The 27,520-nt window shown below is 42.6% G+C and overlaps 1 long non-coding RNA gene across 2 annotated transcripts; it reads right to left on the bottom strand.

The window, feature by feature from the left end:
• Positions 1 to 1,463: 1,463 nt before the first annotated feature.
• On the bottom strand, positions 1,464 to 27,462 carry LOC115167454 (uncharacterized). Of its 2 annotated transcripts, none has more exons than XR_003870489.1 (5): positions 27,385 to 27,462; positions 27,133 to 27,219; positions 10,174 to 10,264; positions 2,236 to 2,357; positions 1,464 to 1,635 (listed from the first exon to the last, which is right to left on the bottom strand). It is a non-coding gene; the product is annotated as an uncharacterized LOC115167454 (long non-coding RNA). The 2 variants fall into 2 exon arrangements; XR_003870490.1 differs by having other exon boundaries at positions 2,236 to 2,354.
• Between the last annotated feature and the right edge of the window lie 58 nt (positions 27,463 to 27,520).

Raw genomic sequence — 27,520 nt, 5'->3', positions numbered from 1 at the left:
TGACATGCTAATACATTTCATTTTCAAATTGCGTGTGAAACCATTTGCTTGAAAGTTGTTTTGATTCAACTCCCCCAAAAAATCTTGATTATTAGATTATTATTTGTATTTTTTTTGTCATTTTCAAGGCATGTCCATTTTCTCTCAAAGGGTGGAGAGTTTTGCAGAGTTTTTATTTTCAAATATACCATCTTATATGATGCAGTGATCTTTGATATCTTTTATATTCATCTGATTGATTTGATAAAACCACATATGAAGTTGCTATTGACCAAACCAATCAGATAAATCACACTATTTTATGTTCATTGAAATGTGAATTCATCTGTGAAGTCTTGACGTACCTTCAGTTCTGTGTTTTGCTTTTGAACGACTTTTGAAAAAATGTAGCATTCCTTTCTAGTAAAGATTTGCATGTCTAAAGAAGACAATGCTACCTGCCAAAGGGACATTTTTGAAGTGATGCTGCAAGGGCCATGAACTGCTGCTCTGAAGATTGTCTACAGTGTCTACAGTGCTGGCCTTCTGGTTTTGAACACTTCTGTCTGATGCAGAATCAGATGTGTTCAAGGGAGGGTTATATAGGGTGGCTCAGCCCCCGAAGTGACTCTTATCAACTGTTTGCAAGGATTACTTTGTGATGTTTTAGGAATGCCTCATTATCTAACCAACCCCCTGCTGTCACACTTCTGGGTAGCAGAGAATCTGTTGTCTTTACAGGTCTGTAGGTCTGATATCTGATTGGAGGTTAACTCAACAGTAATGCTATTGGTCAACAACTCCGATTTTGAATTCAAACATGGTCAGATGTTATAAATGGTCTAAATGTATTGTCTCTTTTTCTTTTAGTTCCTGACCTGTGCTGGTGAGATACCTACATTCTCTCTCTCCCTCTCCCATGAGCTATGGGGCCATGGCTCAAGCCATGGTTTCTTTGTCTCTCTCTCTCCACCTCTCTGATTAGGCTTAGAATAATGCCTTGTAATGCTTGTTAATGATTTATAACTTAAGCGTTGTGCTTTGTATGTGAATCCATTCATTTTACACTTGTATTTAGAATTCCATTCTCAGACATTTCTTGACTGCTTATTGCTATAACTCGACTGTAGCCTCTCTTTTATATCGCTAAATAATCTTTATGGAGTCAGATAAACATTTGAATAGGCTAATTGCTTAGTCTTATTACGGCTCACATGTGAGGTATACTGTATACACATATGAAATATTACCACACTACAAAGGCATATAGTGTATCGACGTTCTCAAGACCATTTCGAAATCAAAGTATTTTTCTAGTGATCAGGCTGCCGTTTACACTGCAGGTGTGTAACAGACAATTTGACAGAAAACGTGATTTTACTCATTAAGTTTGACTATTTACTTTCATCACATATAATTCCTTCAATGAGGATATTAATGTCAACCAATGTCATCGGTAAACATTAAAAAAAACTGGACGTAGATTCATATGCCTTAGGTTTTTTATTTTGCTCATATAATTGTATTTTAGCAAGCAAATTCAGAGAGAAGCAGAGAGGATCTGATATTATGGCCAGTGAGGGTTGTGTCCTCCAGGGTTTCTCTGGTGAGTTGGAAACATTTGCAGAAAAGGCGATGCTCAATTCTCTCAAGCAGCTACAACAACAACAAAAAAGGCAATAAAAAACATTCATCAAAAATAGTAGAGGAATGGGGCAATTCATTTCAGAACCACGGAAAATAAATGTCATCAATATTTCACATTGTTTTACGGAGAAGGCACTTGATTTAATCCAGGAATCTCAAAATGACCACTAGCTATCAATTAGCATAGACAAGATTTGTGTGCATTTCAGCGTTTTCCACTTTGTTTTGCTCTGGCTGCTCTGATGTCGCCTCCTTCTTGATCCGAGCTCATTCCTAATTCAGTGCCAGACCTTCACCATGCCTGTGTTGTACCATCACTCTGATGTTGAGTTAAAATTAACACAATGCTAACAAGCTGTTATAACACTGCTATCATGGTGTTGTTATCCAACCAGCACCCTTTTCCCCGGGCCTTTAAGGAGAGGAGAGCTGAGGAGAGGGTGGCTGCGGTGGCTGCGGTCCCTTGGAGGCTAGCGCAGGGTGATTTGTGGCGCGAGAAGACTAATGAACTGGTTGCTGTGCCACCCTGCTTCTTTTGCAAGATCAATTCGGCCGCGTACGGAGGCATGTTTTATGAATGATGGAGACCTCCTCAGGCCATCCATATACCTGAGCTCCGGCGTCACCGCGGGCTCCCACGGGCTGGGAGGCAGGGATCCTGCAATCCTTCTTGTTTGCAGCACAATACATTACGGCTCACCCCGACACCGCTGCGACATCGCCACTAACTGCTGAGAGAGTCAGAAAATAGTTAATGACTTTGTGATCGCCTCCTCTAAACATTAAAAATGATCAAACCATTACTATTGAATGCATGACTGACACATCACTGTGAGGCTGACAGGGTTTTGCAGTGATGACACTGTGTTTTCAAAGAGAGGAGACAGGGTGTTATTGGAGGAAGCTTTTAACCTTTAATGAATTCAAAGATAGATATTTAGTCTGTGGTATATGAAAGTGGGCTAAAAGTGAGTAAGAGTCCCTTCTCACTGCCCTTTTGTCTCCTACAGACTGAATTTTAATGCATCTGTTTGGGTAATGAGAATGGTTTACCATATTCAAATTGAGATTTTTGGGTAAATTAATTCAAAAGTTAATGTGTATTTGTCCTGGTGATTAAGTGCTATCCCTTGTTTTTTATGACACTGCTGAACTTACCTATAAAAACAGGTACATATTTATATACGTCCAAGTATAATTATTCCTTTTTTTGGGAGGGAAATGTAAAGTAGTATTTTTAATGTGAGACGGTATGCCCTTTGGTCCACTTAGACGTGCTCTTCAGCAGAGCACGTTTCAATAAGAAAAATCTGATGTCAGTATTTTTGGTTTTTCTGAGAACACAGTGCAGCACTCATCCAAATGTTCGATGGCATTTTGAAATGAGAACGTCGTATATAAAGATGTCATGAGCGCTGCCTCCTGCAGATGAGCGCTGCCTCCTGCGGCGAGGTTGAAAGACAAAAGTAGAGCACACTGAATACTTGCCAGAGTTTTCTGGAAGCTATGAAATGTAAAGGCTTCCCTTTATTTTCGCTTACATTCAAATAAAAAGGAGAGACAGAGAACTTGATTTTTGTACTTTTAATCAGAACTTTGAGATTGATTGGCTCAGGCTGTCAGTAAATCACGGGCGTGCTGACAGTAGCCTTCTTTTATGATAATCTGGGTGTCGGATGCGAGTGGGATGGGTGGAAGAGGGAAGGCACTACCTTCCAATCGAGTGCTGGCAGTGGAGCTGTGTAGCCCTGTTCAGAGGTTGTGTCGGAAGGGTGTTTAGTGTTTCCTCTCATTCTACTGCAGAATGAGTACGCGAAAGTACCTGTAAGGGAAATTAGTTATGCTGATGGTGGTTTAGAGTACTCTGGGTTGAGAAAGTAGATTACTTTATCAATAACTACAATCAAAAGGGAAGGTGCACCACCAATAACTGATGCCTTGCCAGCAACACACCTTTTTGAGTATTCAACATTTTATGTTGCAGTATTTTTGATTGAATAAGGAGCACACTGAAGGCTCCGGTATGTCTTACTATTCTAAAGCAATGTATTGCATACTGTGTGTCCACGGAATAAATACAATCAATAGTTTTTGTCCTTTATTACACAACGTATATATTTTAATAGATTTATAAACATGAATGACGGATTTGTGAGCTTTCGATGTAAGCCACCCGCCAACTCCTAATACATTCCCTGAACCAACTGCTGCTCATGCACACATCTCTCTTACTGTTGCAACCATCTGACAGAGTCACACAAACATTCACATAACAGTATATAGAACACAAACTCTCACGCAGTCACGTACACATACACACATATACGTTGCAAACATACCCTGCGTGCACAGACATACACAAACACACTCGCGTACGTGTGAATGCACGCACACACACAGACAAGCACACACACACAGACAAGCACACAGACACACACACACACACAGCTGAGAGTAGTCTTGCGGGTGAGATTGGCCATGAGATAACTCAGCAGCAGTGAAGCCTCTCTTGTTCCCCGGAGTGTTCTACATTTATTTTCCTTTATATATTATTCAAGTTAAAATAATTAATTCAGGATATCAAATCAAGATGTTGGAAATCAATCCAAACCCTCTTTCAATCTGGCTTTCGTTACAGCAGTGTGACTGGGGCTGGTTAAGCTCTCCTGTATTTCCCATACTCATACTGAAGCACTTACGTGGCATCCAGTTGGCTGCTGAGGCAACTCTTTAGTTCGCAAAGGCATGTTGAAGCACTTACTCTGCATCCGATTGGGCGGTTACATTTTTTGGTTTAACACTGATATAAAAAAAAAAGAATCACATGGCCGAAATCTGATTGGATGGTTAAACAATTACTCGGTTCATTTTTGGTTATTGTTGGGCGAGCTGAGCTGTATTGACCCCTCGCCTCATTTGGTCATAAAGGTCTCACCAGTAGTTAAACATTTCCCCCTGTAGATAGCTGAACGGGGTAGTTCTCCTTAGTTTATATAACAGTTAGAGTGACATGAAGGTGACCAGTCTGAAAAGTTGTTGATTAAAGTTGCGTCGGGGAGATGTGGAGTTGACCTTGTTTGCTGTTCCAACGGCATTCCAACAGTCGTTGGTGTCTGTCCACTAGGTTGATTTACTTCAGTTTCTCCAGCTCGGGACAAAAAACAGGACATCTCATGCTGGACTGTCTAGTGTCTGTCTTCCCAGTCCTTAGTGATTGTTTCACAAAATGGTGTAACCTGATCCTTCAGTGACAATTATACATTTAGAACAACACACGAACGTTGTTGTTATGTGCACAAATAGTGCTGTGAAATGTACTGTATATAAAGGTATTCTAACATTGGAAATGAATACCGTCTTCAATTCCAGTCCTCGGCCTTTCTCCGAGTAAAGGGAAGACCTGCTGGTTTAGCAAAGGTTAAATGTGAACAGACAATGTTAGGGGAACGATGCTCTCCAGGCCTGTATATCACTGTATCCTTCATGTGCTTTACTGCCTGCAGAAGACACACTGGCTACTGCTTTAATGGGAAATCCTGTATGTCTGCGAGAATCAATATTCCTGTGAAATGACACCATGATGAACTTATCCTATTTTATTTTGATGGTTAGCTAATTTTGGAGCAAGACATCCCCTCTCACGGACAGACATGTTATAATTTTGTGGTAAAAATGTCAATCAAGGCTGGGGGGGTGGGGCACTTGACTTAGAAGAAACTAGGCGGGGAGGGAAATTTATTGACGGAAAATGTATCTATATTCTCTTAGAGACACTTTTAACCTGAAATCTCCATTGCGGTGATAAATCCAGGTTGTTAAAGTGACGTGGAGCCGGGGCGGCCGCCTGGGTAAGGAATGTAGGGGCCAGACCTAACAATTACAGAGCTGTATTTCTCGCTACTCTCATAGGAGGATGAGCGGAGACAGGGATAGGTCAGGACACACACAAATACACACGACTTCCACGGACATATGTACACACACACACACACGTACACACACAACATAAACACAGAGAGGACGGGAGGTCGGGACATAGGTGCGGGGCAAATACATACATGTACACAGCTGCCAACGCATAGAGCAATACAAGCAGTTGGCCTCTTACATTCTGCAACATATCTTTACAAAGCATACGGTCATTTTCTTATTTTCAGACTTTCAATAGCCATGTTAATGCAATCTATCCAGCACCCGCTCCTGTTTAAGTACAGAAGTAGGCCCACATAATGTATGTTCCGTATTGTTATCCATCAAACTCCCTGATGCTTTGGCGTCATAGTAATGTGAAATAATTGGACAACTGACAAATCTTCACATTTCATATCACATTTGAAGAAATCTATGACTATGCCCAAAGCTCTGTTAAAATGGTGGCTCACTTTAAACAATTCTGTTATTTTGCTGTCAAGTCTTCTGGGTGGCTTAGGTTGGGCGCATTAAAAAAACAACAGTCAATATATGTCAGAGAAATGAAAGTGAATAATTGCCGTAATTAATGACCTGTGGGTATTTAACATTGACGTTGTACTCCTGAGTCTAACACTGAGCGTGTCTATCGAGTATCGGAGTGTCTCTCCTATTCTTAAAAAATGACGGGGGAATAGATTGCACTGGTTGGCTATGCTTACAGGACGTTGTCGGGGATTTTTTGAAGAGTACATGAAATGAAAAGCCTCTCCACGAACGCACATCAACGCAGAGCACCTCACCTCACCTTGCTTTCCAGTCACGTCAGGGCCGGGCAGCAGCGAAAGGCTGCTCTGTGACATTGAGAGACCTGTCGAAAGTGTCTGGACTTATTTCATGTAAGATAGCCTGCGCCATTAGCACACTGTGACCTTTAGTACAATTTCTCTCCGTCGGATTCACACGCTCCCTTGTGTGTGTCTTTTAGTCTGAGGATGTGTGTGCGCGTATGCGTGTGCGTGAGTGTTTGGGTGTGGAATTTGAAGATGAACATTTCTCCCCCAGTCCTTTGCTAAATGGATTGAGAGAAGAAGAACGGTGGAAGGGAAAGTATGAATATCACCACACCACGTTGTTGTACACACACACGCTTATACACACTCGTACGTATAGGTGGAGCCAGACATTAGTGTGTGGGGGGGGGGGTATTTGTTGTTGCAGTAATTGAAAATGAATTCACCAAACGTCATAAGGAATCGATAAAGAATTCATGAAAGGAAAGAGGGAGTCATTAAAAGCAATAAGGTTAGGACGAAGATGGCATCACTGAGCACACAGACACCGGAGACACACTCCCAGTCACAGAGGATGGTGTCACTCCAAATGGGCCATAACAGTACAAATTACTGCAGCATTATGGAATCAAATACAAACTCCTTAGAGACCAAGACTAATAGAGAAAGATATGTGTTTTCGTGATCATAAGACAATAAGAAAGCAAAGAACATACATTTGTTTTCAGCTTTAACAAATGATCTAATGTATTATTTTTCCAATAACCACTATTTGTGTAATGTGATGGTATTTCATTAAACCCACATTTACTGTTTGATGGAGCTAAAACTGTAGGCCATTTAGAAATTGCTAGATTATTATTCTATACCATTCCGATCGCATTGTTTCAAACACTCAATATTTCAAGAAATGTATTATCGTCTAAGTCCAGACTACGTTAGAGTGCCTTAACAGGTTCAGAGCAGTTGAGAGCACACCTTAAACTGCCTTTCAGACATACCCTGCCATAAAGCTGCCTTAGGAAACAATACAGCCTCTGTCATCCTGCCTGGGTTAATGGAAAATGGGATATAGTGTCCATAATATTGTGGGATAAATGATTATTGATTAGATAAAGGTTGAGATAATCATTAGCCTTCATCCATTTTACTGACTCCATGTGACCTTTCTGCCTCTTGCTTAGATCACATTGGATTTTTCCATATAATGATTTGATCATCTCTCACACGAGTGCAGAGAGGGAGTGAGCGCAGAGATGAGAGCCGAGGCGAGGCTGTGTATGAGGGTGTTTTCTCTCCATCTCCAGCCGCTGTAAATATACACAATCCCACACACAGCAACACAACGTGTGATTGTCATTGTAACAAAATAGTCAAAAGAGAAGAAGCACATGGTTGGAATATTTTTTATTTTTCAAAAATAATCCATGAATTTGTATGGTATTGTTTCAATAGTATTGTATTCATGTAGCAGGTAACAGTGTCTATACACTAGGTATAAGTCAGCAATGCAATATTTCCTCCTGGAAACAGTGACATGGAAATGCTCTCCTTCTAAAAGCTCGACTTATTGAATTGGGCTGAATATTCCTGGTAATCAAACTTTAACAAGCTCCAGATCCCACCACACATCTGGGCACAATCAAGACAGAAATCTGCTGCTTTTCCATTGTTCTATTCATTCACAAACCCATGCTGGAATTTAAACATTTATTTAAAGTAAAACTGTGCTAACTACCGGGCGAAAAATACATCACGGTTTTCATTAGTAAATTACACATCCGAACATGCCTCTGATGGGACCAAAGAGCGCAAGGTGGACCAAGTCCCCCTCCCCCCATTTTAACAATCAATTAAGCAGTGGAAACACTCGGAGCACAATGTGAACGTTTTTAGTGAGACGTGGCAAAGTGCCATTGAACATGGTGTAGGTGAGATGTTGACGTGCCTTGATCTCTAATGTCACTGGCCTGATTTCCTGTTTTCTGACTGATTCAGTCTTTCATTCTCAGTTCCTACCCATGATTCCTTCTGCCTAAACATTATCACTCACCACCACTGCCTGCACACGCTGGGAGGAAAACAACATCAAGCCTGTATTAGGTCACCACTGATGTTATGAGTGTGTGTGTGTGTGTGTGTGTGTGTGTGTGTGTGTGTGTGTGTGTGTGTGTGTGTGTGTGTGTGTGTGTGTGTGTGTGTGTGTGTGCGCCTGTGTGTGTGTGTGTGTGTGTGTGCACGCGCCTGTGTGTGTGTGAGTGTGTGTGTGTGTGTGTGTATGTGTGTGTGTGTGTGTGTGTGTGTGTGTGTGTGTTGCGGTACTGATGGGTATCTCTGTGTGGTCGGATGGGCGTGGAAGACAATGAAAGCTTTATTGTATGTCATAGATTACTATAAATGTGTTCGGCACATTGTTTATTGACTTTTATTGTAGATACCTCATGATGAGAGAATGAACCAAGGCAAGTTAGAACACATATGGTTGACACATACTGAAGATAATAGGTAGAAAATCACTGCATACTATAACCCACAATCATTCAGGAACTGCAATGACAACATTAGACACGATATGTCGAATGCTCATTTATTGTCATTTTTAGATTCAACAAGAAAAATGCATTGCAGTTATACTCTACTTCACATTTCAATTGCATATTTAATATTCAGAATGTTACACTGTCGAGCATAAACCTCCGGAAGGCTAGTCAAATCATGGCTTGACAGACAAGTCTCTGCTCCTGCCTAGTAAAAACATAACCCCCTCAAACGTTTCTTTATGATGATGAAAACCATATGGACGTCAGTTACACAGCTTAAATAAGAATGTGCACAACTAGCAGGCAGGTTCTGCACCCACGGCTGACTAGAAAAATAATTTGTGTGGTCACTGAGGTTCCCGAATCATGGCAAAGCATGCAGACAAACCCCCCCCCACCCCCCCCCCACCCCCCCACCCCCCACTGCTCCTGTTTTGTCCCCCTTCAATCCCCTACATGTTACGGAGACCCTGGAGGGACACACAGCACATTGGATGAGTAAATTAGGCCACTTAAAAATCAGGAACAAAAATGAAATTTAAGATAATATTTGTTTGTTGTTCTCTATAAAATCACTGATGTCCTGCAAATTAGAATCCGTTGTACCTTTTTGACTAGCTGAGTGTGATGATTATTCTGCTTGATCATAGGCTACCTACTCTTGCAAGATCATGTGACCATGTTTTAAGTGAAAGACTAATTCCTGTGAACCTTATTAAACTCCTCCTCTTGCCAATCACTCCCTTTTGACCTGCCACAGGAACAATGTCTTTCTTCCTCTTTTTCCTGTCCTCTTTTTCTTTCTTTTTTTTTTGCGGTCTTTTATTTCAATATTTAATTCACTTGTCTTCATGCATGTGTAGTGCGAAGTGTCATTTAGATCTGAGGCCTGGTTTAAAGTGGCGCACGGAAGACTTTTAAGAGGGAAAAAGAGAGGGGCTGCTTCCAGAGCAGTTTAATACTGATGGGATCTGAAAAGGTGGAGACGACAGAGACTGATAACTAATGTACTTCCTGTGTACTTCCTCCCTCACTGTCAGTGCCCCTCCCTCTGCCCCCACCCAAAATAACTAACTGATGTGTGATGTGTGAGTTGCGGAGGGAAGGATGACATCGTTAGAGGATGAGAAGTGAGTGAGACTTCCACTTAGCACAGAGTGATGCGTTCACTCAGAGGGAGACAGAGAGCTGAGGAGACGTAGAGTGGGCTGGCTGTGTGTGTGTGTGCGTGCGTGTGTGTGTGCGTGTGTGTGTGTGTGTGCGTGCGTGCGTGTGCCTGAATGTGTGTGTGTCTGGGGACATACCTTGGCTCTTTGAAGCTGTGCCCGGTTGTTAACCGTCTGTGTCTGTTACTGGCACACAGAGAGAGGCAGTGACCTCCCGTGACCCTTGGCCCTGCAGAAAGAGAGAGAGAAAAAAATCTGATCGTTGTGATGATACTTGAGCGTATACCCTGAGTGGACCAGGCACCTGTGTCCTCGGTCCTCTATCTGGGCCTTGTGTTAGCTTACATCAGAGCTGTGAATACATCCGCACAAACATGGCTTAACACCTTTTTTTGTTGGCACTTGTCAAATATAACAATTGAAACAGCATCATATTCTACAATGATATACATTGTGGAATCCAAAAAGACGGGAAAGTTTTCCAACAAAAAATGGAGAGAAACGTTTTGGGCCTGAGCAGAGCATTTTCACCAGCATATATCTTCATGGCTGTTTGGATCTCATCTACTTTCAAATAGAGACAAAAAGGTCACAATGGTGAGTTAATGATATGATTATAGCGTCCACTTAATGTTGGTAACCATGGTACCAGCTAAGAGAGGTTTGTGATCCAATGGAGCGGGAGCTAAGATTGGCACCATGAAAGCAGTTTGGTGTTTTTACACACCGCCGGAACGCCCTCAACTCAACTCAGCATAGTAATTACACATTAGGCTACTATAACCCATCCAGAGGGTGGTTAAAAGTGTACTGTTTAATGGATATAGAATGTGGACGAGGGCGATCACAGTTTCAGACGAATACGAGACACTGAGCTCTATATAATGATGCCCTTTAGAACTGAACATTGGAGGGGATGTTACAGGCCATGATATGGACGCGGCAAACTTTCTCACTGATAGACCAAACACGTCATATCCTAAATAAGAGAAAAACTCTTGATAACAAAAAACACAGTAGGAGTGGGACACATTTGAAATGACGATGAAAATCCTGTTAGGTGGAAGGCACAACAAGACACATTTGGAAAGTGGAAATGCAGACATCACCTGAGATAAATCCGTCTCCGCTAAGCTCTAAAATTACAACCCTTTTCCCCCTCCTTTCCTTTTATTCGCTTCTGAGTAACGGCTTCATCAGAAGATAATACGCAAAGCAACTTCACTGCTAAGTGCTTTTTTCTCCCCTGAAAACATTGGCCCCGACCCAAGCGGAGGCGAGGGTGTTTTATGTATTACATTAATTTGTGCCGGAGACACGCGGTTTCACTGACGTTTTACAAGACGCTTGGTTGGAAAAGGCACTCCAAAACAATAGGACACGGTTCTGCTGTGACACTTCAGATGGCCTGAGGTTCTGCTAGATGTCAGAGGGCCCTCCCGCTCCAGTCAACACACTCTCTGACACACGCACGCACGCGCGCGCGCACACACTGCAGCAAACACAGCCACTTGAGGTTGAGAGTATGTGTTGGTAGCAGATGGGGTGGGGGGGGGGGGGGTGAGACAGGTGAGAGGGAGGCGGTCCCAGTGTATTACAGAAAAGGGCAGCAGTTCACACCACCTAGCTCTGCTGAGAAGGTGAGGTGAAGACAGGGTGAGAGAAAGGGAGGATGAGGGGAACAGAGGGTGAGAGAAAGGGAGGATGAGGGGAACAGAGGGTGAGAGAAAGGGAGGATGAGGGGAACAGAGGGGGAGTGAAAGGGAGGATGAGGGGAATAGAGGGTAACAGGAAGAGAGGGTGAGAGAAAGGGAGGATGAGGGGAACAGAGGGTGAGAGAAAGGGAGGATGAGGGGAACAGAGGGGGAGTGAAAGGGAGGATGAGGGGAATAGAGGGTAACAGGAAGAGAGGGTGAGAGAAAGGGAGGATGAGCGGAACAGAGGGTGAGAGAAAGGGAGGATGAGCGGAACAGAGGGTGAGAGAAAGGGAGGGTGAGCGGAACAGAGGGTGAGAGAAAGGGAGGATGAGCGGAACAGAGGGTGAGAGAAAGGGAGGATGAGCGGAACAGAGGGTGAGAGAAAGGGAGGGTGAGGGAAGAGAGGGTGAGAGAAAGGGAGGATAAGGGGAAACAGAGGGTGAGAGAAAGAGAGGATGAGCGGAACAGAGGGCCAGAGAAAGGGAGGATGAGGGGAACAGAGGGTGAGAGAAAGGGACGGCACCTCAGATGTATGTGGGGGGTAATGATGTGTATTTCTAACCACGCTCTCTTGAGCACCACCAGAGGGTGGGAGAAAGGGAGGATAAGGGAAGAGAGGGTGACCCTAGCCTGCTCAGTGATCCCCAGCATGTGCATTTGACCTACGACCCCTGTGTTTCCCCTTCGGAGATGGTGGTCATCAGAACTGTGCTCACGTGCACCTGTCCACTGGCAGATAATGATGGTGATCCCACCATTGAAAGTGTGGATTTAGCTGTGAGTCGCTGGCTTGGGTCAGAGCATCTGTGGTCATCCGTAGACAGCTAAAGGAATAGCACTTCCCAAATCCCCATAGCCACAAAAGAGGAGATGGAGTGAGTCAGCTCTGAGACTGAAGCTGAGCACTTGATCCTCTCACTGGGAGATGATATTTCAACAGGAAACCCTTCAGAAAACATGTAGACCTACCGATGCTGAACGTCTGAGCCTTTCTATAGGTGCTGCTGCCGGTCAGTGATGACGCGACACCTAAACGTCAATCCCATTTTCATGATAATCGCTCACGACAAAAAACTGAAATGGAATAACGTCGCTTGAGGTGCGAGATAAACACTGAGAAAATGACAAAAACCTAACATATCCTGGGGCTAAGATAAAAATCATTGAAACATTTGACCTCTGTCATGATGCTTCCTTATGCTCTTGCTGCTTTTGGTAGGATGGGCTTAAGCAGATTCTTTGGATGTGTAGGCCTGTGTGTAGCAACGGTAATTCAGACAGGCAGAAAGCATAAAGAGCCCAGTACAGAGTGTCAGCTTGGATAGCGTCTCTCCTGTGCCGAGGGGCGACTAATCAGCGGCTTGTAAAGGAGACCGTGGAAGCCTAGGGGCACACGTTTACCCCCACACACACAGCTGACACACACACAGCTGACCCACACACGCACATACACACACACACGCAGGCACGCGCGAGTACGCACACACGCACAACTGCGACAGTTTGTTTCAGTCTGCATGCGGTCACCATGATGCCATGTGACGGGAGGTTGATCCACAGACAGATTCCTCCACACGACGTTAACATTAACGTGTCCTACACGGACCGAGTCTTCCTTCAGATGGGTCTGCCTCCAGTCTTCAGGGGTTAGGAAGGATAGGAGAGGAGGGGCTGAGGATATTTTGCTCCCCTCCCTCCACTCCCCACTGTAGCTAAATGAGGGTTGGCTATATGCATGAAATCAAATGGCCCCGGTCATAGCGTTCCCCTCATAACGTTGGAGGATATCGAGGTTGTCACAGTGGGAGATGGGTTGTTCTCCCCCTCCTCCTCTCGGCCATTAAGTTCATCCATCTCACTGTCTATTTAGCGAGAAGGATCCTACTCAGGAGTGGTGGGGGAATAACGACGCAGAGAATGTCAGCGCAAGATAAACACCGGTGCGGTGAAGTGGCTCTCGCACGGCTGATGTGACGAGAGCGAAACTCGTGATTTGTATCCGCAGCCTTTCGTCTGAGAAAGCGTCTCACAACTGGACTGGCTCATCCCACAGGCAGGCAGCTTGTTCTGAGGCCAACATGAAAGGGATGTGTGTGGCTGCTTCATGCTCTCTCTCTCTCTCTCTCTCTCGCTCTAACCACTTTCTTTTTTTCTGCTCCCTTTTTCTCTCTGTTTATGGCCCTCCTTTCTTCTCTCACTTTTCCCTCATTCTTCCTCCCCTTATTTCCCTTTAATGATGTGTCTTTCCCTACCTCAGGGCCAGTAATTTCCTAAATCGATGTTCTCTTTCTATCCCTCCCTCTCTCTGTTCTCTTTCTCTCTGTTCTCTTTCTCTCTGTTCTCTCTCTCTCTCTGTTCTCTCTCTCTCTCTGTTCTCTCTCTCTCTGTTCTCTCTCTCCTGCCTTCTATCTGTTCTCCGTTCTCTCTCTCTGTGTTCTCTCTCTCTCCCTCCCTCTGTTCTCTGTCCTCCCTCTCTGTTCTCTCTCTCTCTTTCCTTCCCTCTCTCGATCTGTTCTCTGTTCTTTCTCTCTCTCTTTGTGTCTCTAGCCCCTTACTTGAGACATCTCAGTGTAGTCTGAGGCAGGGTTAAGGTCTAGATGACTTGAGTTTGTGTGTGAAATGAGGAGGGCGGGGCGATTGAGGGAGACTGTATCAGCGAGACATCAGTCGTAATTAATAAAGCTGGGCCGCACTAATTAAAAAGCATGATTAATGCAACAGGGAGGATACATGGCACGGCATGGCACATCATCGTCTTCTGAGTCACAGTTCCACAGGCTCTGAGGGGGAAACACATGGAAGTGGATCTGAGATGGAGAGAAAAGTGACTCCTATGAATGAATCACAAGTGAAACCCCCCCACACACAAACACAATAGCCTGATCTGATTAAGCTATCTTCACCATTTGAACAATGGCTTGCATAAAAATGTCACTGTCTTGCTAGCACATAACGTTCTGAGAACCATGTTTCTTAGAGCTTGTGTGAGAGCGTGGTTATCCAATGGTTATTTTGCATACAACCTTCAAACAACTCTCTGGGAAGGGTGCAGGATAGTTGCTTGGCTTTGGAACATTTAACGAACTTTGTATTTCATTACAGTTAACAGAACGTTTCCTAAAAGTTCAAAAATGGTTACATTTCATTTAAATGTTGGTAATATTCTAGGAACGTTCTCCAACTTGTTTGACATTGGGAACATTGTCAAATAGTTCAAAGAACATTAAGAAACAAAGTTCTTCTGTGGGAATTTCTGTACTTCTGCATAACCTTTCCTACATGTTTCCTCGGTGCTTAATTTGTTAATCGGGAGGTGCCGGAAACAAAAAGTGAGCGTGAGAGTTCTGAGGTACCAGAACGCATGAGAAAAAAAATCTGCTTTATAATAAAGCATTGCATGCATATCATCACATTTGCATAGTGGAATAGAGCAGTAGAGTAGAGGCACTTACTGAAGTTGGGAAACATTTTTAGTAGCGTTTTTATTTTATTTATTTCACCTTTATTTAACTAGGCAAGTCAGTTAAAATGAAATTCTTATTTATAATGACGGCCTACCAGGGAGTTAACTGCCTTGTTCAGGGGCAGAACAACAGATTTTTATCTCATCAGCTCAGGGATCCGATCCAACAACCTTGCGGTTACTGGCCCAATGCTCTAACCACTAGGCTACCTGCCGCCCCTACATGACTGGAGACTTTGCCAGAATCTTTTTTAATATCGCCCTTTTTTTTTTTTTTACCTCACAGGCAACTTTGACACTGACAAACTGAGAATCTGTGATCAATGAAAACGACCTTGTCTTGTATCCATCAGTAGCCTATGACTAGGTGTGTGGAGACCCATATTGTAGGCTACAATATGAGGAGGAAGTCATAGTCCTAAACATGCTTTCCAGTTTCACTGACTCACCCAATGATGCGCAGCTCACTAGCTGGTGATGGTGGATATGCACATGCCAAAAGTCCATCTAACTCTCTCTTTCGTAAAACAATATTTGGAAGTTGATCAAATATTTTAGGAGCCTACAGCACAGTCTTCTCTTTTCAGCAGGAGCCATTTGCTTTTCCAACTTGTGTTTTCCCTCATTTGTATTTGAAATATTGCGAAAGACGTGTTTTGTATGCGTGCTGTTTTTTCACTGCCAGATTTGCGCCAGATGTAGGCAATTCCTTGTTATTGGGCTACAAACCACAGCTAGGCTATTTTTTTTAAAGAAGCTATTGATCCTATGTGGATAGGCCTTCTCATGAGGTAGTAGGCTATTCTGAATGATTTCATTTACTTCTGAACAGACAGCAGTAATTCTATAACTTTGGCAAATGTATTTCAATTTATCAGGGGTGCTGCAGTTCCTTCAGAACCCTTAGCGCGGCTATGATTCTATAAAAACATAAATGATGAAGTGCAACGCAGGAGAGATGAGAGTTGCAGGTTCATGTCTATCAGAGCAAAGAGGGAGAGAGATCATAGAAAGTTAATCTCATTCTAGTTATGTGAGAGATACTGACGCACTTCTCACACAGCCAAGGCTACGCATTGGTCTCAAACATAGGTTACAATGTTGGGCAAACCATAAACCCAACCCAAATCAATTCTTAGAATATTAGGCCTGGGCTGAAAAAATCATTTTTCATATTATTTTTTTGTGGGGGCTGGAGAACTAGGGAAAAGGCAAATCAAATGAACTTTGATCGCTTTTATTATAATTTTTACATTGCAAAAAGTGAAAATGATTTGTCATGCCACGAGAGGTACCGGATCCGACCAAATAGGTTAATGAAAAAAACTGTCCAAAACGGAGAGGTGCCGGATCCTGTTCTGGCAGAATCCGGCTAAAATTAAGCATAGAGTTTTCTCATGGTTCTATTTAAAGTCATGTTCTCAAATTGTTCCAAGAACTTTAAGAAAACTTTCCATAAAAACCACAAGGAAACATTAGTAACGTTCAGAGTACATTCAAAACTCAGCAAAAAAAGAAACGTCCTCTCACTGTCAACTGCATTTATTTTCAGTAAACTTAACATGTGTAAATATTTGTATGAACATAACAAGATTCAACAACTGAGACATAAACTGAACAAGTACCACAGACATGTGACTAACAGAAATTGAATAATGTGTCCCTGAACAAAGGGGGGGGTCAAAATCAAAAGTAACAGTCAGTATCTGGTGTGGCCACCAGCTGCATTAAGTACTGCAGTGCATCTCCTCTTCATGGACTGCACCAGATTTGCCAGTTCTTGCTGTGAGATGTTACCCCACTCTTCCACCAAGGCACCTGCAAGTTCCCGGACATTTCTGGGGGGAAAGGCCCTAGCCCTCACCCTCCAATCCAACAGGTCCCAGACGTGCTCAATGGGATTGAGATCTGGGCTCTTCGCTGGCCATGGCAAAACACTGACATTCCTGTCTTGCAGGAAATCACGCACAGAACGAGCAGTATGGCTGGTGGCATTGTCATGCTGGAGGGTCATGTCAGGATGAACCTGCAGGAAGGGTACCGCATGAGGGAGGAGGATGTCTTCCCTGTAACGCACAGCGTTGCGATTGCCTGCAATGACAGCAAGCTCAGTCGGATGATGCTGTGACACATCGCCCCAGACCATGACGGACCCTCCACTTCCAAATCGATCCTGCTCCAGAGTACAGGCCTCGGTGTAACGCTCATTCCTTTGACTATAAACGCGAATTCAACCATCACCCCTGGTGAGACAAAATCGTGACTCGTCAGTGAAGAGCACTTTTTGCCAGTCCTGTCTGGTCCAGCGACGGTGGGTTTGTGTCCATAGGCAACGTTGTTGCTGGTGATGTCTGGTGAGGACCTACCTTACAACAGGGCTACAAGCCCTCAGTCCAGCCTCTCTCAGCCTATTGCGGACAGTCTGAGCACTGATGGAGGGATTGTGCGTTCCTGATGTAACTTGGGCAGTTGTTGTTGCCATCCTGTACCTGTCCCGCAGGTGTGATGTTCGGACATACCGATCCTGTGCAGGTGTTGTTACACAAGGTCTGCCACTGCGAGGACAATCAGCTGTCCGCCATGTCTCCCTGTAGCGCTGTCTTAGGCGTCTCACAGTACGGACATTGCAATTTATTGCCCTGGCCACATCTGTAGTCCTCATGCCTCCATGCAGCTTGCCTAAGGCACGTTCACGCAGATGAGCAGGGACCCTGGGCATCTTTCTTTTTGTGTTTTTTTAGAGTCAGTAGAAAGGCATCTTTTGTGACTTAGTTTTCATAACTGTGACCTTAATTACCTACCGTCTGTAAGCTGTTAGTGTCTTAACGACCGTTCCACAGGTGCATGTTCATTAATTGTTTTTTGGTTCATTGAACAAGCATGGGAAACAGTGTTTAAACCCTTTACAATGAAGATCTGTGAAGTTATTTGGATTTTTACGAATGATCTTTGAAAGACAGGGTCCTGAAAAGGGGACGTTTCTTTTTTGCTGAGTTTATATTGTATATTTAAAAGGCTGTGGCTACGAATATGGAGTTTTCACCCCGTCTCGCCCCATCCCGCCCCTACGGAAACAGCTTTCTCAAAGCTAAGGATCCAGATTATTTTACGCATAATACGTAGCTACTGCACGCACTCCACCTCCCGTTACGTTTTCCTCTTTACTCCCCCTCTTCTGAACCATGATGATGTAGCCTATCTCTGCCTCATATTTCTGAACAACTAAAATAAAAAACCCTGCAGCGATTTGAACGAACATTCCCAAAAATATTTATTGAAGTTTATACAACCTTCTCTGTCTGTTGTAACGGGTATTGCAGTTGTTCAAGCAGGATGCAGTCCCTACACATTGCATTGGAGCATAAACAATCAGTGTTTTGTGTGATGATGTAGGCTAATCTTTATAGTTGCTGCCATGTCGTAGCCACTAGCCAGAGTTCTTCAAAAAAGAATGTATCTCCCCACTTGAGTTTTGCATTGGGCAAAAAACTGTCAGCGTTTGAACTACTCAATGATCGTGCAAGTACCGCACGAGTAGGCTACCTAGCTGTTCCACCTCTATTTTGACTGCCTGTATGAGTCTTGCTTGTGTTTGATATGCTTGCCTAAATATACTGTTGCAACAGACAACAAAGTTTGTAAGAACATGTCCATCATGTCTTTTGTGTAGGCTACAACGTGAAGTCGTGCTTGAGGCATTGAATGCATAGTTCGAACATGTCGACCGTATCTTTAGTGTACAACATGAAGTTTCCCACTCCATGTCAATGAAGGGGAAGTGGCAGTGAAGCAGTGGGAGCACTGAGCAGAAGCTACATATGCAGCAGCTACTGTATGTAAAAAACACTCTCTGCAACCTGAAACTAAATGTTCCCAGAACAGACAAAATGTTCACTTCCGTTCTCAGGATTTTTAAACAACTTTCAGTTTTACCGGTCAGGAAACATATGGCTACATTCCCACAACCAATGTGAAACAAAACACATATGTTCCCACAACTTCCAAGGAACCAAATATGCTAGCTGGGATAGCATGCACTCAAGCACAATGTGAAGGCTATTTTTGAATGTTAAATTAAACGTGCTGTTGTCACCAAGCTAGAAAATGTTGTTCCTTGAAAGTTTTTTAAACATGCGTTGAGAATGTTCCAAAGCAAAGCAACTATCCTGCACCATTCCCAGAAAGTTGTGGGAAGGTTGTATGTGTCACGTCCTGACCATTAAAGGGGTTATTTGTTATTGTAGTTTGGTCAGGACGTGGCAGGGGGGTGTTTGTTTTATGTGGTTCGGGGTTTGTTGGGATATGTGTTTATGTAGAGGGGTGTTTGTTTAGAGTATTCCGGGGTTTTTGGTTATGCTCTATGTTTTGTATTTCTATGCTCTGTCTCTGTTGTGTATTTCTTTGTGTTGGCCTGGTATGGCTCTCAATCAGGAACAGCTGTACATTGTTGTTGCTGATTGGGAGTCATACTTAGGTAGCCCTGTTTTCACCTGTCATTTGTGGGAAGTTGTTTTTGCACTGCTAGGGTTAGCCTGCAAAACTGTTTAGCTGTCGTTCGTTTTGTTATTTTTGTTAAGTGTTCAAGTTTATTAAAATAAAACAAAACGTTAAAATGAGCACTCAACCCGCTGCGCCTTGGTCTACTTCATACGACGGCCGTTACAGTATGCAAAAATAACCATAGGACAGGCACACGCTCACCAAGCTCATAGCAACATATGCTTTTCAGAACGTTATGTGCTAGCTGGGATGCCTATTTGGCTTCACAATAGATGGACTCCAATTCAGAAAAGAACTTCAACCACAGTTTTTGTTTCTATAAATAATACTACATACCCACAAAAAGTCCAACAAATACATTGGTGGCATAACATTACAATCTGTCCTTTTACAGTAGGACTCTGTTTAAAGGCAAACTGCAGTATGTCAGTATTGGTGTAAGTCAATGCCTAGCAATGACCACACACTGCAGTGAAAGCAGAGCCTGTACAGTACTTTACTGTAGGAAAACCCTCCTAACGACTTGACCATGTGTGTCTGGCTAGGCCTGTGATTCAGTTCCCTGCTGGTGACATCACTGCAGACTGATAGCGTGGGCTTTAACTAGGTGATCTCATCTCTTCTTCATTTTTTACATTTAAACAGACACTCCTATCCGGAGTGACTTACAGGAGCAATTAGGGTTAAGTGCCTTGCTCAAGGGCACACCAACAGATTTTTCACCTAGTCGGCTCGGGGATTCGAAACAGCAACCTTTCAGTTACTGGTCCAACGCTCTTAACCGCTGGGCTACCTGCCGCCCTACATCCTTAGCATGCAGCTCAAAGCCTTATTCCAGCAGTCTAACATCATTAACATCTATATGTTGTGTCTCTATCTGTGGCATTATCAGAGAAATGGATATAACAGCGTAGGGTTAGTGACAGGACATGATAATTCAGTGGTCAACCCCATTTAACTCTAAATATACAGAGACATGAGAAATGCGGGTACTTCCTAAACGCTGGAGAAGATGATCTGTCATTTTGCATCCTTATCTGTTCTAAGTGGGTTTACTGTAAGGTGTGCACGTCAGGGGTGGCTTGCATTAAGAGAACAAAACAAAAATGGCCAATATTTCCCTTTTTTTTGTGCTTGGTTCCCTGTTTGTCTGGTTCTCATCGGGGGTAAACATTTGTTCCAGTTGTAGATCTTGCAGAGCTGGAACATGAATCACAGACGAGAAGAGGAAACCACACTGACAGCTGCAGCTCATTACCGGCACTATTACTGATATAGGGGGCTGCTGGGGGAAATTCCTCCTGCCACAGAAAGCGTTCCTGTTTACCATACACTGCCTAGGATCAGGACCTACACACACTCCCACCCAGACATACTGTACCAAAACACACAGGCACACGCACATGCTGCATACATAGAAGCATGCATAGACACACTGCATGCACGCATGCACTCACACATGCACATACACACACACACACACACACACACACACACACACACACACACACACCCTCTCCTCTTTCTATCTCTCTCCTTATCTTCCTCCATCCCTCACTCTCCCTCCCTCCCTCTCTGTCTTCCTTTCTACCTATTGCACTCCCTACTTCTCCCTCTGTCTATTTCTCACTCCATCCCTCCCTCCCTCTATCACTCTCTCGCTCTCTTGCTCGCTCTCTCTGTCTTTACTCACCATAAGGAAGGATTGACTCACAGCAGTACTCCATGTCACATGGCTTATCCAAAACCCACAACTCAGTAAACTTGACATAGTTGTACTTCTTATGTTTGATTTTCAAACAAGCATATTTGTTTAAACACATATCAACAAGCGGCAATATCTTCATCCTGTGAAAATTAATTTGAAGTTAGCCTACACATTAAATTGATTAATGGGCTGGGGTCAATTCTATTCAAATTCAGTCAAATCTGGAATAAACTGAAATTCCAATTCCAAATCTTCGTCATTGAAACATGTTTAGGAAAGATGGAAAATGTCAGTTTACTATCTGAATTGACTGAATTGGAATAAAATTGACCCAAACCCAAAAAACAAACCATGAAAGTTTCAGCAACATATTACGCTGAGAAAAGGCAATGCATTATCTGCCGTGTCATTCAACTCAATAGATGTGCTTGAATAAAATGAGAGCATACTGCAACGTCTCTGATGGAACAATACTCACACAACAACATTGTATACTAGGCAACACTGCTCTCCACCTCATTGCAGAGGTACCTAGGTCTATTTCCTGTATTGCAGACCGGATCAACAACTAAACTGCTGAAACAACAGCAGTGTTAGGTCTGGCTGTGACACAGGCTCACTTGATCCAATGGGTTATTAATGTATTCATTTCTCAACATTCCCCTCAAAAACATAAATCAAGCACAGCAAAACACCACCTTGTATTCTGACTTGTCCAACCCTCTTTGACCTCTGTCAATTTTTTTTTTTATCTCATTTTGGTTTAACTTTGTAGATCAGACTTTAATTTTGAAGCGGGTCTCTGGGACAGTGATGAATAGGGTACATCAAGGAGGGCTTAAATTACCCTCTCCCTGGTGGCTAGCGGCTGGGAGGGTTGGAGGGGGAGGCTTGGTGACCTAGTAACAGACAGAGAAAGAGGGCTGGTCAGCACTTGCCCTCTCAACCCTGCAAGCTCGCACAGCACACCCAGCTATGGAAAAGAGGGAGGACACTGGGAGACAGAAGAAAATACCTGCATCCACTACCTATAACATTTCATCTCTGTGTTTTCAGAGTCAAAGTGCAGGATATGTCTTGTTGAGATGACTTTGACTGACTTTTTGAGTTGCTTTGGCCTATTATGCTAACAGCTGTGAAAAACTGTGAAAAATATATATTTTTTAAAATAAATTGTGACAAAAATAATGTAATATGTTATTTCATATTTTACCTCAGAACATGGAAAATGGTCGCTGGAATCTACCTTTCTTCTAAAGAAAAAAGGTAGATTCATGAACTTTGATAATGTTAACTTCACCTGTGGAGTATGCAGCCTGGATGCATTGGGAAGGGAGAGGTAGAACTTAATAAATAAATACAAATCCGTATATATATATTTATATTACTGATCTCAGAAATATTAATAGGCTTAAGTCCTCTTTCCACACGTTCGAATTTCCTTTGCCAGAAGCCTCTTGTTTCCATTATAGACACCAAATACTTCCTCTCTTCTTCAATTAGGCTATAGCCAATCCCTTCCTTGCGAATTTTATACAGTCTGCTAGGAACAAGTGTGCCGTGAAGCTGAATGGATCAGGCGAGCGCACTCTCTTCGCCAATGTGATCACTATAAAATCCCTGATGGTGCACGGGCTCAGAGATATATAAAAACACTATTTACAAATCCCATTCTTATCTATTCATACTCCAGTTCTCTTTTATTTCTCAAATATCCCTTTTTAGGAGGAAGAAAAGTATACACATGGCTGCAAGCCCATCCTCGACCCCAGGACAGAGAGCAGGTTTTGCAACTGTGTGATGCGCGCCTCCATGGGTCCCGCAGCGCTGCTATCATATGACCTAGCCGACCCTGGTGCGGCGCAGCTGACTCCGTCGCCACCACGGGAGTCTATTGCAAATATTCCCGGGGGAGCTATGGTCACAGTAGCGGCAATTATAAACCTTTACGCGTAAAAGATGTTATCTCAAACTGCAGGTTATAATGGCTTTATGTAAGCCTCTGGTGAGTTTGTGAAAGTGATGGTCCACCTCGCTGTGTGCATCAAGCGGGTGCTCCAAATACAGCTCCAGCTAATTATTTGCCACTTGCTCGGCTGCGTAAACTCTAGAGGTCCTACAACACAGTTGGTGCGGTGAATGTAGTAAATAATCATACGGGTATCATGTTGGTAACGTTGTCCTGCCCTTATAGGGAACATTGGTCAGATAAGTTAGTTTGGTCGATGGACATATCGTAGGCCTACAGAAATTCCCAATATCCAATGTGGGCTAGATATATTTACCAAATGTAGTGCAACGAATGGAATTAAAAATTAATTAACAATATGCTATTTTATCAATGTAGTTGCATTGCTTGCTCTTTGGGATTTTAGGCTGGGTTCTGTATCAGCACTTTGTGACATCTGCTGCTGTAAAAAGGGCTAAATAATTACATTAACATGTTGCTTGCTTGATTGATAGATGGATTATAAAAAAAAATACAAAAACAAATGAAAATGTATATAATTTCAGTGTTTTTGAAACAAAAATAGTCAACGGGCTTACATGATAATGGTGAACGTCCAGGTGTGTGTGGATAAAGTGATGCGCACAGTGGATACACACACCGTGCCACCCCAAAAAGAATTATGCAAACAGTAGATACAGCACAGTAAATTAGACGGACTCAGAAGTAACTTTTGATGAATTATTTTTGGGGGGCTAGCCTATTCTATAGCACCACCGAAGTCTTCAACCATCAAATACAAATCGAGTTGACTAAAACGAGAAAAAGAAAGTGTGATCGGTGTGGAATAAAATAGCACCACGTTTAGCCAACACAATAAGAGTAAAAATTATAATAGTACCAAAGAAAAATGACTAGGCCAAATGATTTATAGTCATTAACAAAACTTGGCATTAGAGGCAACATGCGATAGGCTACCCACAATCATATGAAACGTCCAGGTGGGGGTTCTGATTCTTCTCTAACACTGATTTGACTATCATGCAATCTTTGATAAGTCTCTGTCTTATTCTCCCTAAAGGAAACGGGAGGTCTAACGACGGTTATAAAGATCCAAAACAGGTGTTGGAGTAACGGGGGCGTTATGGGGGAAGTTGCTCCAAGCTCCGAGTAACAAAATGGAGTTGAAAGTTAACAAATTAATATCACAAATGTATCTCAAGAAAAGTATCACACTTTTAACTTAGCATATGCGCATATGGAAATTGACAAAATGTATTAAACACATTGGAAATGAAACAGACATTTTTTCCCCTTGTTTTTGTCTATAAAGTATGTTACAAGGTAAGGTCTGTAAAAAACGTGCAGTCTGTGCCATGCGTGGGCGTTATAAAACCAATAATTCTAGCTCTCCGATTTGTTTCTTCTGTAACTTATTATGAACAAGAATGAGCATAAAACCAGCTTCATTTGAATCCTACATAGCCTAAAAGTTATCAAAAGTTGACTTAATGAACAGACCCATTATTGTTGTGCATGTGCATACAAACCATGGTCACTCGAATCATTGTCACAGTTACAAACAGAGGTGCTGATTAAGTTACATGTCAACGAGCAAAAAAGGGCAAGACGCTAAATATGTGCCCTCTCCCCCATCTCTCTCCCTCTTTCCATTTCTGGCCTGTCTCTCACACACACACACACACACACACACACACACACACACACACACACACACACACACACACACACACAGAGAGAGAGAGAGAGAGAGAGAGACGTACCAAAGGGTGATTTACTGTAAGATACTTGTCGAGAGAATGAGTGCACTTATTGCAATATTAAGGATAAGGAGTAGGCCTTGGCTAGAAAAAATCAACAAAAGTCCCACAGAAGCCTACCAAGGAAAGCTGGCAGTCTTAGTTTTCAAATAAAGGGTAATTCCAAAATATATTTTCATGTTTTTTTAATAATAATAATAAACATTAAAAACTGTTGTAGTTAAGTTAACAAACTCCTAACAACAGAACAAACATCAGTAAGAACAATACTTTTTTGGCATGCTTCTTCTATACTTCTGGTTTACTGAATATATATAAAGTTAAGTTTAAATAACCATAAACGTCATTATAATTCCAACTTAAGGAATCCATATCTGAAGAAAGGAGTTGTAGTTAGCCTCGTCACATCCCTGCAAATCTAAATATAGGCTTAAATGTGCTACACTGCTAAACATGGAAACTAACTCTAACTGTATGAATCACAAGCTTCAACTTTTGTTTTAGCGGGGAAATTATTGCGGTCTTTTTTAATTCAGTAGACCTATCCAAAGCTGTACTGGCATGCACGTTTGGACTAACCTGTAAACATACTGGCCTGAATCATATATCTGCAAACAGAATGAGGGATATGACGAATTTCTATTTGGCATTGTATACAACGAATGAGGCAGAAACATGTTCAAGATAAATCATATTATTCAAAACAATAGCGTTTTTGTGGCGTTTATCTTGAAGTTGAAATGCTGTACTGGTCACTCACTCGTAGCCACACACACACACACACACACACACACACAAAATGGGCATAATTGACATCTTTATATTTTACTTCACGATCCCATTTTTTTAATGTTTTATTTAATATGGCTCATGTATTGTAGCCTTTACTTATGCCATAGGCACACTCTTTTCAATAGAGGGAGCGAATGATTAAGAGTAGATTACAAATGTAACCTAATACTGAACTGAAAGTAAAGCAACGCCAAGAGAACGGTCAAGTTATCGAATTGCTATGCGCTATGTACTACAGTAAAATTGTATGCAAAAAAAAGAAAGAAAAAGCTCACATTCTTCAACATTGTCTTGGAAACATGTTGCATCATTCATAGTATATTTCATAATAGGCCTATTGAATACTGTACATATGTAAAGACAATCCTTTCCAGTTGTCTTTCAAAACTCATTTAGTCCTCAGCACTATTATGAGATATCAGTCAGCCTATCTCAAGTAAAGCGCTTGATTGCGCTTTGCCTTTTGGTGCGTTCCCAAAAAGCACAACTTTTACGCGTCTTTACGCACAAACCAAATACAACTTTGGATACGATGTTTTTAGTCCATCTGAGACAAAATGTGTATATGGTTTCCATAGTTTGCATTAAAAAACATAGTGATTCTTTCTGGTAGCAGAGGCTTTCCAGAGTTGACAGTAGGCTTCAGACGACTAGAGGCAGAGAGGCGCACCGCTTTACATAGCCCACTGTCTCAATGCAATGCTAGTGAAAAGCTACCGATTGCATCAAATCTGCATTGATTTCCCTTTTGATTTCTTGTATTAGGAAATGAGAACGTCGACCATTAGACCACTGCAAACCCTCCAGCTTGTTGACCAAGCGAATGTGTCAGAAATGAAGAGGCGCTATGCGGAGGCTGTTGTGTCTACTGAGAGGGGCATGGTCGGTGCGAGTGTGCAGAGCGTGTGACACTGATGGATGCGCCAATGGTTAGACGGACAGATGCTTGGGCGGATCTAACGGCATGCAGTGGTGTAGTGGCATACGCAGCGAGATTAGGCTAAAACATCCGGAATCAGTGAAAGACTGCTCTTTCTCATCCCCCAACAAGCCTGGCGAACGGAGAGGAGATCTTGTTCCTATCGAGCGAATCCCCTGCCGGTCAGATATTTCTGACTATTGACTAGCATGAGACTGGGAAACCACGACACGGAAAAGACACGGACACACATCTGGCAGAAGAAAAAAAAAATCCTTTGACAACTTACCGTGTTCTGGTTTTCGAGAAAATAATTTGCGTCCAGTCATAACCTTTCCAGCAGACAGCGGACCAATTGTATTATCTTGAAGACGATCTGAAAAAGATGGACAATTTATCCACTTTCCCCTCTAAATAATACAGAAAATTCTCTGTAAGTTTTGTCTTTACTCTGAGGGAAACATTTTAAAGAAAAAGCTGATAGTGTCTGTGATGGTCCCAAATCTGAAGGATGGGGATGTGCGCATCATTTTGATCTTACCGTAAAAAAAACACTAGCCTATTATTATTTCCATTCTGTACCAACAAAAACAAGGAGAGCGCATGATTCGGATTTTGTGCCTGACTCACTTGAACAGAAGAAGGCATCTTGCAGTAAGGAAGACTCGTCTGATTCG

This window comes from Salmo trutta, chromosome 29 (genome assembly GCF_901001165.1).
Source record: "Salmo trutta chromosome 29, fSalTru1.1, whole genome shotgun sequence".
Taxonomy (NCBI): domain Eukaryota; kingdom Metazoa; phylum Chordata; class Actinopteri; order Salmoniformes; family Salmonidae; genus Salmo; species Salmo trutta.
The sequence above is the reverse complement of the archived record's forward strand: the minus strand, read 5'-3'. Positions and strand labels throughout refer to the sequence as shown.